A 15,167-nucleotide genomic window follows, 5' to 3' on the forward strand; every position below is an offset into this window, starting at 1 on the left:
TATGTAAAAACCCGCTTGCAACGAAATGACTCCAGAGCACTTAAAAACCCGCTTGCAACGAAATGACTCCAGAGCACTTAAAAACCCGCTTACAACGAAATGCCTTCAGAGCACTTAAAAACCCGCATGCAACGAAATGACTCCAGAGCACTTAAAAACCCGCTTGCAACGAAATGACTCCAGAGCACTAAAAAACCCGCTTGCAATGAAATGACTCCAGAGCACTTAAAAACCCGCTTGCAACGAAATGACTCCAGAGCACTTAAAAACCCGCTTGCAACGAAATGACTCCAGAGCACTTAAAAACCCGCTTGCAACGAAATGCCTTCAGAGCACTTAAAACCCGCTTGCAACGAAATGACTCCAGAGCACTTAAAAACACGCTTGCAACGAAATGACTCCAGAGCACTTAAAAACCCGCTTGCAACGAAATGTCTCCAGAGTACTTAAAAACCCGCTTGCAACGAAATGACTCCAGAGCACTTAAAAACCCGCTTGCAACGAAATGACTCCAGAGCACTTAAAAACCCGCTTGCAACGAAATGTCTCCAGAGCACTTAAAAACCCGCTTGCAACGAAATGACTCCAGAGCACTTAAAAACCCGCTTGCAACGAAATGACTCCAGAGCACTTAAAAACCCGCTTGTAACGAAATGACTCCAGAGCACTTAAAAACCCGCTTGCAACGAAATGACTCCAGAGCACTTAAAAACCCGCTTGCAACGAAATGACTCCAGAGCACTTAAAAACCCGCTTGCAACGAAATGACTCCAGAGTACTTAAAAACCCGCTTACAACGAAATGCCTGCAGAGCACTTAAAAAACCCGCTTCCAGTAAATGTCTGAGAAGTATGTAAAAACCCGCTTGCAACGAAATGACTCCAGAACACGTAAAAACCCGCTTGCAACGAAATGACTCCAGAGCACTAAAAAGCCCGCTTACAACGAAATGCCTTCAGAGCACTTAAAAACCCGCATGCAACGAAATGACTCCAGAGCACTTAAAAACCCGCTTGCAACGAAATGTCTCCAGAGTACTTAAAAACCCGCTTGCAACGAAATGACTCCAGAGCACTTAAAAACCCGCTTGCAACGAAATGACTCCAGAGCACTTAAAAACCCGCTTACAACGAAATGACTCCAGAGCACTTAAAAACCCGCTTGCAACGAAATGTCTCCAGAGTACTTAAAAACCCGCTTGCAACGAAATGACTCCAGAGCACTAAAAAGCCCGCTTACAACGAAATGCCTTCAGAGCACTTAAAAACCCGCATGCAACGAAATGTCTCCAGAGTACTTAAAAACCCGCTTGCAACGAAATGACTCCAGAGCACTTAAAAACCCGCTTGCAACGAAATGACTCCAGAGCACTTAAAAACCCGCTTGCAACGAAATGTCTCCAGAGCACTTAAAAACCCGCTTGCAACGAATTGTCTCCAGAGCACTTAAAAACCCGCTTGCAACGAAATGACTCCAGAGCACTTAAAAACCCGCTTGCAACGAAATGTCTACAGAGCACTTAAAAACCCGCTTGCAACGAAATGACTCCAGAGCACTTAAAAACCCGCTTGCAACGAAATGACTCCAGAGCACTTAAAAACCCGCTTGCAACGAAATGACTCCAGAGCACTTAAAAACCCGCTTGCAACGAAATGTCTCCAGAGCACTTAAAAACCCGCTTGCAACGAAATGACTCCAGAGCACTTAAAAACCCGCTTGCAACGAAATGACTCCAGAGCACTTAAAAACCCGCTTGCAACGAAATGACTCCAGAGCACTTAAAAACCCGCTTGCAACGAAATGACTCCAGAGCACTTAAAAACCCGCTTGCAACGAAATGACTCCAGAGCACTTAAAAACCCGCTTGCAACGAAATGCCTCCAGAGCACTTAAAAACCCGCTTGTAACGAAATGACTCCAGAGCACTTAAAAACCCGCTTGCAACGAAATGACTCCAGAGCACTTAAAAACCCGCTTGCAACGAAATGACTCCAGAGCACTTAAAAACCCGCTTGCAACGAAATGACTCCAGAGTACTTAAAAACCCGCTTACAACGAAATGCCTGCAGAGCACTTAAAAAACCCGCTTCCAGTGAAATGTCTGAGAAGTATGTAAAAACCCGCTTGCAACGAAATGACTCCAGAACACGTAAAAACCCGCTTGCAACGAAATGACTACAGAGCACTTAAAAGCCCGCTTACAACGAAATGCCTTCAGAGCACTTAAAAACCCGCATGCAACGAAATGACTCCAGAGCACTTAAAAACCCGCTTGCAACGAAATGTCTCCAGAGTACTTAAAAACCCGCTTACAACGAAATGACTCCAGAGCACTTAAAAACCCGCTTGCAACGAAATGTCTCCAGAGTACTTAAAAACCCGCTTGCAACGAAATGACTCCAGAGCACTTAAAAACCTTCTTGCAACGAAATGACTCCAGAGCACTTAAAAACCTGCTTACAACGAAATGACTCCAGAGCACTTAAAAACCCGCTTGCAACGAAATGACTCCAGAGCACTTAAAAACCCGCTTGCAACGAAATGTCTCCAGAGCACTTAAAAACCCGCTTGCAACGAAATGACTCCAGAGCACTTAAAAACCCGCTTGCAACGAAATGACTCCAGAGCACTTAAAAACCCGCTTGTAACGAAATGACTCCAGAGCACTTAAAAACCCGCTTGCAACGAAATGACTCCAGAGCACTTAAAAACCCGCTTGCAACGAAATGACTCCAGAGCACTTAAAAACCCGCTTGCAACGAAATGACTCCAGAGTACTTAAAAACCCGCTTACAACGAAATGCCTGCAGAGCACTTAAAAAACCCGCTTCCAGTAAATGTCTGAGAAGTATGTAAAAACCCGCTTGCAACGAAATGACTCCAGAACACGTAAAAACCCGCTTGCAACGAAATGACTCCAGAGCACTAAAAAGCCCGCTTACAACGAAATGCCTTCAGAGCACTTAAAAACCCGCATGCAACGAAATGACTCCAGAGCACTTAAAAACCCGCTTGCAACGAAATGTCTCCAGAGTACTTAAAAACCCGCTTGCAACGAAATGACTCCAGAGCACTTAAAAACCTTCTTGCAACGAAATGACTCCAGAGCACTTAAAAACCCGCTTACAACGAAATGACTCCAGAGCACTTAAAAACCCGCTTGCAACGAAATGTCTCCAGAGTACTTAAAAACCCGCTTGCAACGAAATGACTCCAGAGCACTTAAAAACCCGCTTGCAACGAAATGACTCCAGAGCACTTAAAAACCCGCTTGCAACGAAATGACTCCAGAGCACTTAAAAACCCGCTTGAAACGAAATGACTCCAGAGCACTTAAAAACCCGCTTGGAACGAAATGACTCCAGAGCACTTAAAAACCCGCTTGCAACGAAATGACTCCAGACCACTTAAAAACCCGCTTGCAACGAAATGCCTTCAGAGCACTTAAAAACCCGCTTGCAACGAAATGACTCCAGAGCACTTAAAAACCCGCTTGCAACGAAATGACTCCAGAGCACTTAATAACCCGCTTGCAAGGAAATGACTCCAGAGCACTTAAAAACCCGCTTGCAACGAAATGTCTCCAGAGCACTTAAAAACCCGCTTGCAACGAAATGACTCCAGAGCACTTAAAAACCCGCTTGCAACGAAATGACTCCAGAGCACTTAAAAACCCGCTTGCAACCAAATGACTCCAGAGCACTTCAAAACCCGCTTGCAACGAAATGTCTCCAGAGCACTTAAAAACCCGCTTGCAACGAAATGACTCCAGAGCACTTAAAAACCCGCTTGCAACGAAATGACTCCAGAGCACTTAAAAACCCGCTTGTAACGAAATGACTCCAGAGCACTTAAAAACCCGCTTGCAACGAAATGACTCCAGAGCACTTAAAAACCCGCTTGCAACGAAATGACTCCAGAGCACTTAAAAACCCGCTTGCAACGAAATGACTCCAGAGTACTTAAAAACCCGCTTACAACGAAATGCCTGCAGAGCACTTAAAAAACCCGCTTCCAGTAAATGTCTGAGAAGTATGTAAAAACCCGCTTGCAACGAAATGACTCCAGAGCACTTAAAAACCCGCTTGCAACGAAATGACTCCAGAGCACTTAAAAACCCGCTTACAACGAAATGCCTTCAGAGCACTTAAAAACCCGCATGCAACGAAATGACTCCAGAGCACTTAAAAACCCGCTTGCAACGAAATGACTCCAGAGCACTAAAAAACCCGCTTGCAATGAAATGACTCCAGAGCACTTAAAAACCCGCTTGCAACGAAATGACTCCAGAGCACTTAAAAACCCGCTTGCAACGAAATGACTCCAGAGCACTTAAAAACCCGCTTGCAACGAAATGCCTTCAGAGCACTTAAAACCCGCTTGCAACGAAATGACTCCAGAGCACTTAAAAACACGCTTGCAACGAAATGACTCCAGAGCACTTAAAAACCCGCTTGCAACGAAATGTCTCCAGAGTACTTAAAAACCCGCTTGCAACGAAATGACTCCAGAGCACTTAAAAACCCGCTTGCAACGAAATGACTCCAGAGCACTTAAAAACCCGCTTGCAACGAAATGTCTCCAGAGCACTTAAAAACCCGCTTGCAACGAAATGACTCCAGAGCACTTAAAAACCCGCTTGCAACGAAATGACTCCAGAGCACTTAAAAACCCGCTTGTAACGAAATGACTCCAGAGCACTTAAAAACCCGCTTGCAACGAAATGACTCCAGAGCACTTAAAAACCCGCTTGCAACGAAATGACTCCAGAGCACTTAAAAACCCGCTTGCAACGAAATGACTCCAGAGTACTTAAAAACCCGCTTACAACGAAATGCCTGCAGAGCACTTAAAAAACCCGCTTCCAGTAAATGTCTGAGAAGTATGTAAAAACCCGCTTGCAACGAAATGACTCCAGAACACGTAAAAACCCGCTTGCAACGAAATGACTCCAGAGCACTAAAAAGCCCGCTTACAACGAAATGCCTTCAGAGCACTTAAAAACCCGCATGCAACGAAATGACTCCAGAGCACTTAAAAACCCGCTTGCAACGAAATGTCTCCAGAGTACTTAAAAACCCGCTTGCAACGAAATGACTCCAGAGCACTTAAAAACCCGCTTGCAACGAAATGACTCCAGAGCACTTAAAAACCCGCTTACAACGAAATGACTCCAGAGCACTTAAAAACCCGCTTGCAACGAAATGTCTCCAGAGTACTTAAAAACCCGCTTGCAACGAAATGACTCCAGAGCACTAAAAAGCCCGCTTACAACGAAATGCCTTCAGAGCACTTAAAAACCCGCATGCAACGAAATGTCTCCAGAGTACTTAAAAACCCGCTTGCAACGAAATGACTCCAGAGCACTTAAAAACCCGCTTGCAACGAAATGACTCCAGAGCACTTAAAAACCCGCTTGCAACGAAATGTCTCCAGAGCACTTAAAAACCCGCTTGCAACGAATTGTCTCCAGAGCACTTAAAAACCCGCTTGCAACGAAATGACTCCAGAGCACTTAAAAACCCGCTTGCAACGAAATGTCTACAGAGCACTTAAAAACCCGCTTGCAACGAAATGACTCCAGAGCACTTAAAAACCCGCTTGCAACGAAATGACTCCAGAGCACTTAAAAACCCGCTTGCAACGAAATGACTCCAGAGCACTTAAAAACCCGCTTGCAACGAAATGTCTCCAGAGCACTTAAAAACCCGCTTGCAACGAAATGACTCCAGAGCACTTAAAAACCCGCTTGCAACGAAATGACTCCAGAGCACTTAAAAACCCGCTTGCAACGAAATGACTCCAGAGCACTTAAAAACCCGCTTGCAACGAAATGACTCCAGAGCACTTAAAAACCCGCTTGCAACGAAATGACTCCAGAGCACTTAAAAACCCGCTTGCAACGAAATGCCTCCAGAGCACTTAAAAACCCGCTTGTAATGAAATGACTCCAGAGCACTTAAAAACCCGCTTGCAACGAAATGACTCCAGAGCACTTAAAAACCCGCTTGCAACGAAATGACTCCAGAGCACTTAAAAACCCGCTTGCAACGAAATGACTCCAGAGTACTTAAAAACCCGCTTACAACGAAATGCCTGCAGAGCACTTAAAAAACCCGCTTCCAGTGAAATGTCTGAGAAGTATGTAAAAACCCGCTTGCAACGAAATGACTCCAGAACACGTAAAAACCCGCTTGCAACGAAATGACTCCAGAGCACTTAAAAGCCCGCTTACAACGAAATGCCTTCAGAGCACTTAAAAACCCGCATGCAACGAAATGACTCCAGAGCACTTAAAAACCCGCTTGCAACGAAATGTCTCCAGAGTACTTAAAAACCCGCTTACAACGAAATGACTCCAGAGCACTTAAAAACCCGCTTGCAACGAAATGACTCCAGAGCACTTAAAAACCCGCTTGCAAAGAAATGCCTTCAGAGCACTTAAAAACCCGCTTGCAACGAAATGACTCCAGAGCACTTAAAAACCCGCTTGCAACGAAATGACTCCAGAGCACTAAAAAACCCGCTTGCAATGAAATGACTCCAGAGCACTTAAAAACCCGCTTGCAACGAAATGACTCCAGAGCACTTAAAAACCCGCTTGCAACGAAATGACTCCAGAGCACTTAAAAACCCGCTTGCAACGAAATGCCTTCAGAGCACTTAAAACCCGCTTGCAACGAAATGACTCCAGAGCACTTAAAAACCCGCTTGCAACGAAATGACTCCAGAGCACTTAAAAACCCGCTTGCAACGAAATGTCTCCAGAGTACTTAAAAACCCGCTTGCAACGAAATGACTCCAGAGCACTTAAAAACCCGCTTGCAACGAAATGACTCCAGAGCACTTAAAAACCCGCTTGCAACGAAATGTCTCCAGAGCACTTAAAAACCCGCTTGCAACGAAATGACTCCAGAGCACTTAAAAACCCGCTTGCAACGAAATGACTCCAGAGCACTTAAAAACCCGCTTGTAACGAAATGACTCCAGAGCACTTAAAAACCCGCTTGCAACGAAATGACTCCAGAGCACTTAAAAACCCGCTTGCAACGAAATGACTCCAGAGCACTTAAAAACCCGCTTGCAACGAAATGACTCCAGAGTACTTAAAAACCCGCTTACAACGAAATGCCTGCAGAGCACTTAAAAAACCCGCTTCCAGTAAATGTCTGAGAAGTATGTAAAAACCCGCTTGCAACGAAATGACTCCAGAACACGTAAAAACCCGCTTGCAACGAAATGACTCCAGAGCACTAAAAAGCCCGCTTACAACGAAATGCCTTCAGAGCACTTAAAAACCCGCATGCAACGAAATGACTCCAGAGCACTTAAAAACCCGCTTGCAACGAAATGACTCCAGAGCACTTAAAAACCCGCTTGCAACGAAATGTCTCCAGAGCACTTAAAAACCCGCTTGCAACGAAATGACTCCAGAGCACTTAAAAACCCGCTTGCAACGAAATGACTCCAGAGCACTTAAAAACCCGCTTGTAACGAAATGACTCCAGAGCACTTAAAAACCCGCTTGCAACGAAATGACTCCAGAGCACTTAAAAACCCGCTTGCAACGAAATGACTCCAGAGCACTTAAAAACCCGCTTGCAACGAAGTGACTCCAGAGTACTTAAAAACCCGCTTACAACGAAATGCCTGCAGAGCACTTAAAAAACCCGCTTCCAGTAAATGTCTGAGAAGTATGTAAAAACCCGCTTGCAACGAAATGACTCCAGAACACGTAAAAACCCGCTTGCAACGAAATGACTCCAGAGCACTAAAAAGCCCGCTTACAACGAAATGCCTTCAGAGCACTTAAAAACCCGCATGCAACGAAATGACTCCAGAGCACTTAAAAACCCGCTTGCAACGAAATGTCTCCAGAGTACTTAAAAACCCGCTTGCAACGAAATGACTCCAGAGCACTTAAAAACCTTCTTGCAACGAAATGACTCCAGAGCACTTAAAAACCTGCTTACAACGAAATGACTCCAGAGCACTTAAAAACCCGCTTGCAACGAAATGTCTCCAGAGTACTTAAAAACCCGCTTGCAACGAAATGACTCCAGAGCACTTAAAAACCCGCTTGCAACGAAATGACTCCAGAGCACTTAAAAACCCGCTTGCAACGAAATGACTCCAGAGCACTTAAAAACCCGCTTGAAACGAAATGACTCCAGAGCACTTAAAAACCCGCTTGCAACGAAATGACTCCAGAGCACTTAAAAACCCGCTTGCAACGAAATGACTCCAGAGCACTTAAAAACCCGCTTGCAACGAAATGCCTTCAGAGCACTTAAAAACCCGCTTGCAACGAAATGACTCCAGAGCACTTAAAAACCCGCTTGCAACGAAATGACTCCAGAGCACTTAAAAACCCGCTTGCAACGAAATGACTCCAGAGCACTTAAAAACCCGCTTGCAACGAAATGTCTCCAGAGCACTTAAAAACCCGCTTGCAACGAAATGACTCCAGAGCACTTAAAAACCCGCTTGCAACGAAATGACTCCAGAGCACTTAAAAACCCGCTTGCAACCAAATGACTCCAGAGCACTTAAAAACCCGCTTGCAACGAAATGTCTCCAGAGCACTTAAAAACCCGCTTGCAACGAAATGACTCCAGAGCACTTAAAAACCCGCTTGCAACGAAATGACTCCAGAGCACTTAAAAACCCGCTTGTAACGAAATGACTCCAGAGCACTTAAAAACCCGCTTGCAACGAAATGACTCCAGAGCACTTAAAAACCCGCTTGCAACGAAATGACTCCAGAGCACTTAAAAACCCGCTTGCAACGAAATGACTCCAGAGTACTTAAAAACCCGCTTACAACGAAATGCCTGCAGAGCACTTAAAAAACCCGCTTCCAGTAAATGTCTGAGAAGTATGTAAAAACCCGCTTGCAACGAAATGACTCCAGAGCACTTAAAAACCCGCTTGCAACGAAATGACTCCAGAGCACTTAAAAACCCGCTTGCAACGAAATGACTCCAGAGCCCTTAAAAACCCGCTTGCAACGAAATGACTCCAGAGCACTTAAAAACCCGCTTGCAACGAAATGACTCCAGAGCACTTAAAAACCCGCTTGCAACGAAATGTCTCCAGAGTACTTAAAAACCCGCTTACAACGAAATGCCTGCAGAGCACTTAAAAAACCCGCTTCCAGTAAATGTCTGAGAAGTATGTAAAAACCCGCTTGCAACGAAATGACTCCAGAACACGTAAAAACCCGCTTGCAACGAAATGACTCCAGAGCACTAAAAAGCCCGCTTACAACGAAATGCCTTCAGAGCATTTAAAAACCCGCATGCAACGAAATGACTCCAGAGCACTTAAAAACCCGCTTGCAACGAAATGTCTCCAGAGTACTTAAAAACCCGCTTGCAACGAAATGACTCCAGAGCACTTAAAAACCCGCTTGCAACGAAATGACTCCAGAGCACTTAAAAACCCGCTTACAACGAAATGACTCCAGAGCACTTAAAAACCCGCTTGCAACGAAATGTCTCCAGAGTACTTAAAAACCCGCTTGCAACGAAATGACTCCAGAGCACTAAAAAGCCCGCTTGCAACGAAATGACTCCAGAGCACTTAAAAACCCGCTTGCAACGAAATGTCTCCAGAGCACTTAAAAACCTGCTTGCAACGAAATGTCTCCAGAGCACTTAAAAACCCGCTTGCAACGAAATGACTCCAGAGCACTTAAAAACCCGCTTGCAACGAAATGTCTACAGAGCACTTAAAAACCCGCTTGCAACGAAATGACTCCAGAGCACTTAAAAACCCGCTTGCAACGAAATGACTCCAGAGCACTTAAAAACCCGCTTGCAACGAAATGACTCCAGAGCACTTAAAAACCCGCTTGCAACGAAATGTCTCCAGAGCACTTAAAAACCCGCTTGCAACGAAATGACTCCAGAGCACTTAAAAACCCGCTTGCAACGAAATGACTCCAGAGCACTTAAAAACCCGCTTGCAACGAAATGACTCCAGAGCACTTAAAAACCCGCTTGCAACGAAATGACTCCAGAGCACTTAAAAACCCGCTTGCAACGAAATGACTCCAGAGCACTTAAAAACCCGCTTGCAACGAAATGCCTCCAGAGCACTTAAAAACCCGCTTGTAACGAAATGACTCCAGAGCACTTAAAAACCCGCTTGCAACGAAATGACTCCAGAGCACTTAAAAACCCGCTTGCAACGAAATGACTCCAGAGCACTTAAAAACCCGCTTGCAACGAAATGACTCCAGAGTACTTAAAAACCCGCTTACAACGAAATGCCTGCAGAGCACTTAAAAAACCCGCTTCCAGTGAAATGTCTGAGAAGTATGTAAAAACCCGCTTGCAACGAAATGACTCCAGAACACGTAAAAACCCGCTTGCAACGAAATGACTCCAGAGCACTTAAAAGCCCGCTTACAACGAAATGCCTTCAGAGCACTTAAAAACCCGCATGCAACGAAATGACTCCAGAGCACTTAAAAACCCGCTTGCAACGAAATGTCTCCAGAGTACTTAAAAACCCGCTTACAACGAAATGATTCCAGAGCACTTAAAAACCCGCTTGCAACGAAATGACTCCAGAGCACTTAAAAACCCGCTTGCAAAGAAATGCCTTCAGAGCACTTAAAAACCCGCTTGCAACGAAATGACTCCAGAGCACTTAAAAACCCGCTTGCAACGAAATGACTCCAGAGCACTTAAAAACCCGCTTGCAACGAAATGACTCCAGAGCACTTAAAAACCCGCTTACAACGAAATGCCTTCAGAGCACTTAAAAACCCGCATGCAACGAAATGACTCCAGAGCACTTAAAAACCCGCTTGCAACGAAATGACTCCAGAGCACTAAAAAACCCGCTTGCAATGAAATGACTCCAGAGCACTTAAAAACCCGCTTGCAACGAAATGACTCCAGAGCACTTAAAAACCCGCTTGCAACGAAATGACTCCAGAGGACTTAAAAACCCGCTTGCAACGAAATGCCTTCAGAGCACTTAAAAACCCGCTTGCAACGAAATGACTCCAGAGCACTTAAAAACCCGCTTGCAACGAAATGACTCCAGAGCACTTAAAAACCCGCTTGCAACGAAATGACTCCAGAGCACTTAAAAACCCGCTTGCAATGAAATGACTCCAGAGCACTTAAAAACCCGCTTGCAACGAAATGACTCCAGAGCACTTAAAAACCCGCTTGCAACGAAATGACTCCAGAGCACTTAAAAACCCGCTTGCAACGAAATGCCTACAGAGCACTTAAAAACCCGCTTGCAACGAAATGACTCCAGAGCACTTAAAAACCCGCTTGCAACGAAATGACTCCAGAGCACTTAAAAACCCGCTTGCAACGAAATGACTCCAGAGCCCTTAAAAACCCGCTTGCAACGAAATGACTCCAGAGCACTTAAAAACCCGCTTGCAACGAAATGACTCCAGAGCACTTAAAAACCCGCTTGCAACGAAATGACTCCAGAGCACTTAAAAACCCGCTTACAACGAAATGCCTTCAGAGCACTTAAAAACCCGCATGCAACGAAATGACTCCAGAGCACTTAAAAACCCGCTTGCAACGAAATGACTCCAGAGCACTAAAAAACCCGCTTGCAATGAAATGACTCCAGAGCACTTAAAAACCCGCTTGCAACGAAATGACTCCAGAGCACTTAAAAACCCGCTTGCAACGAAATGACTCCAGAGCACTTAAAAACCCGCTTGCAACGAAATGCCTTCAGAGCACTTAAAAACCCGCTTGCAACGAAATGCCTTCAGAGCACTTAAAACCCGCTTACAACGAAATGACTCCAGAGCACTTAAAAACCCGCTTGCAACGAAATGACTCCAGAGCACTTAAAAACCCGCTTGCAACGAAATGACTCCAGAGCACTTAAAAACCCGCTTGCAACGAAATGACTCCAGAGCACTTAAAAACCCGCTTGCAACGAAATGACTCCAGAGCACTTAAAAACCCGCTTGCAACGAAATGACTCCAGAGCACTTAAAAACCCGCTTGCAACGAAATGACTCCAGAGCACTTAAAAACCCGCTTGCAACGAAATGACTCCAGAGCCCTTAAAAACCCGCTTGCAACGAAATGACTCCAGAGCACTTAAAAACCCGCTTGCAACGAAATGACTCCAGAGCACTTAAAAACCCGCTTGCAACGAAATGACTCCAGAGCACTTAAAAACCCGCTTACAACGAAATGCCTTCAGAGCACTTAAAAACCCGCATGCAACGAAATGACTCCAGAGCACTTAAAAACCCGCTTGCAACGAAATGACTCCAGAGCACTAAAAAACCCGCTTGCAATGAAATGACTCCAGAGCACTTAAAAACCCGCTTGCAACGAAATGACTCCAGAGCACTTAAAAACCCGCTTGCAACGAAATGACTCCAGAGCACTTAAAAACCCGCTTGCAACGAAATGCCTTCAGAGCACTTAAAACCCGCTTGCAACGAAATGACTCCAGAGCACTTAAAAACCCGCTTGCAACGAAATGACTCCAGAGCACTTAAAAACCCGCTTGCAACGAAATGTCTCCAGAGTACTTAAAAACCCGCTTGCAACGAAATGACTCCAGAGCACTTAAAAACCCGCTTGCAACGAAATGACTCCAGAGCACTTAAAAACCCGCTTGCAACGAAATGTCTCCAGAGCACTTAAAAACCCGCTTGCAACGAAATGACTCCAGAGCACTTAAAAACCCGCTTGCAACGAAATGACTCCAGAGCACTTAAAAACCCGCTTGTAACGAAATGACTCCAGAGCACTTAAAAACCCGCTTGCAACGAAATGACTCCAGAGCACTTAAAAACCCGCTTGCAACGAAATGACTCCAGAGCACTTAAAAACCCGCTTGCAACGAAATGACTCCAGAGTACTTAAAAACCCGCTTACAACGAAATGCCTGCAGAGCACTTAAAAAACCCGCTTCCAGTAAATGTCTGAGAAGTATGTAAAAACCCGCTTGCAACGAAATGACTCCAGAACACGTAAAAACCCGCTTGCAACGAAATGACTCCAGAGCACTAAAAAGCCCGCTTACAACGAAATGCCTTCAGAGCACTTAAAAACCCGCATGCAACGAAATGACTCCAGAGCACTTAAAAACCCGCTTGCAACGAAATGTCTCCAGAGTACTTAAAAACCCGCTTGCAACGAAATGACTCCAGAGCACTTAAAAACCCGCTTGCAACGAAATGACTCCAGAGCACTTAAAAACCTGCTTGCAACGAAATGTCTCCAGAGCACTTAAAAACCCGCTTGCAACGAAATGACTCCAGAGCACTTAAAAACCCGCTTGCAACGAAATGACTCCAGAGCACTTAAAAACCCGCTTGTAACGAAATGACTCCAGAGCACTTAAAAACCCGCTTGCAACGAAATGACTCCAGAGCACTTAAAAACCCGCTTGCAACGAAATGACTCCAGAGCACTTAAAAACCCGCTTGCAACGAAATGACTCCAGAGTACTTAAAAACCCGCTTACAACGAAATGCCTGCAGAGCACTTAAAAACCCGCTTCCAGTAAATGTCTGAGAAGTATGTAAAAACCCGCTTGCAACGAAATGACTCCAGAACACGTAAAAACCCGCTTGCAACGAAATGACTCCAGAGCACTAAAAAGCCCGCTTACAACGAAATGCCTTCAGAGCACTTAAAAACCCGCATGCAACGAAATGACTCCAGAGCACTTAAAAACCCGCTTGCAACGAAATGTCTCCAGAGTACTTAAAAACCCGCTTGCAACGAAATGACTCCAGAGCACTTAAAAACCTTCTTGCAACGAAATGACTCCAGAGCACTTAAAAACCCGCTTACAACGAAATGACTCCAGAGCACTTAAAAACCCGCTTGCAACGAAATGTCTCCAGAGTACTTAAAAACCCGCTTGCAACGAAATGACTCCAGAGCACTTAAAAACCCGCTTGCAACGAAATGACTCCAGAGCACTTAAAAACCCGCTTGAAACGAAATGACTCCAGAGCACTTAAAAACCCGCTTGCAACGAAATGACTCCAGAGCACTTAAAAACCCGCTTGCAACGAAATGACTCCAGAGCACTTAAAAACCCGCTTGCAACGAAATGCCTTCAGAGCACTTAAAAACCCGCTTGCAACGAAATGACTCCAGAGCACTTAAAAACCCGCTTGCAACGAAATGACTCCAGAGCACTTAAAAACCCGCTTGCAACGAAATGACTCCAGAGCACTTAAAAACCCGCTTGCAACGAAATGTCTCCAGAGCACTTAAAAACCCGCTTGCAACGAAATGACTCCAGAGCACTTAAAAACCCGCTTGCAACGAAATGACTCCAGAGCACTTAAAAACCCGCTTGCAACCAAATGACTCCAGAGCACTTAAAAACCCGCTTGCAACGAAATGTCTCCAGAGCACTTAAAAACCCGCTTGCAACGAAATGACTCCAGAGCACTTAAAAACCCGCTTGCAACGAAATGACTCCAGAGCACTTAAAAACCCGCTTGTAACGAAATGACTCCAGAGCACTTAAAAACCCGCTTGCAACGAAATGACTCCAGAGCACTTAAAAACCCGCTTGCAACGAAATGACTCCAGAGCACTTAAAAACCCGCTTGCAACGAAATGACTCCAGAGTACTTAAAAACCCGCTTACAACGAAATGCCTGCAGAGCACTTAAAAAACCCGCTTCCAGTAAATGTCTGAGAAGTATGTAAAAACCCGCTTGCAACGAAATGACTCCAGAGCACTTAAAAACCCGCTTGCAACGAAATGACTCCAGAGCACTTAAAAACCCGCTTGCAACGAAATGACTCCAGAGCCCTTAAAAACCCGCTTGCAACGAAATGACTCCAGAGCACTTAAAAACCCGCTTGCAACGAAATGACTCCAGAGCACTTAAAAACCCGCTTGCAACGAAATGACTCCAGAGCACTTAAAAACCCGCTTACAACGAAATGCCTTCAGAGCACTTAAAAACCCGCATGCAACGAAATGACTCCAGAGCACTTAAAAACCCGCTTGCAACGAAATGACTCCAGAGCACTAAAAAACCCGCTTGCAATGAAATGACTCCAGAGCACTTAAAAACCCGCTTGCAACGAAATGACTCCAGAGCACTTAAAAACCCGCTTGCAACGAAATGACTCCAGAGCACTTAAAAACCCGCTTGCAACGAAATGCCTTCAGAG

Source organism: Meriones unguiculatus, chromosome X, assembly GCF_030254825.1.
Source record: "Meriones unguiculatus strain TT.TT164.6M chromosome X, Bangor_MerUng_6.1, whole genome shotgun sequence".
Classification (NCBI taxonomy): Eukaryota; Metazoa; Chordata; class Mammalia; order Rodentia; family Muridae; genus Meriones; species Meriones unguiculatus.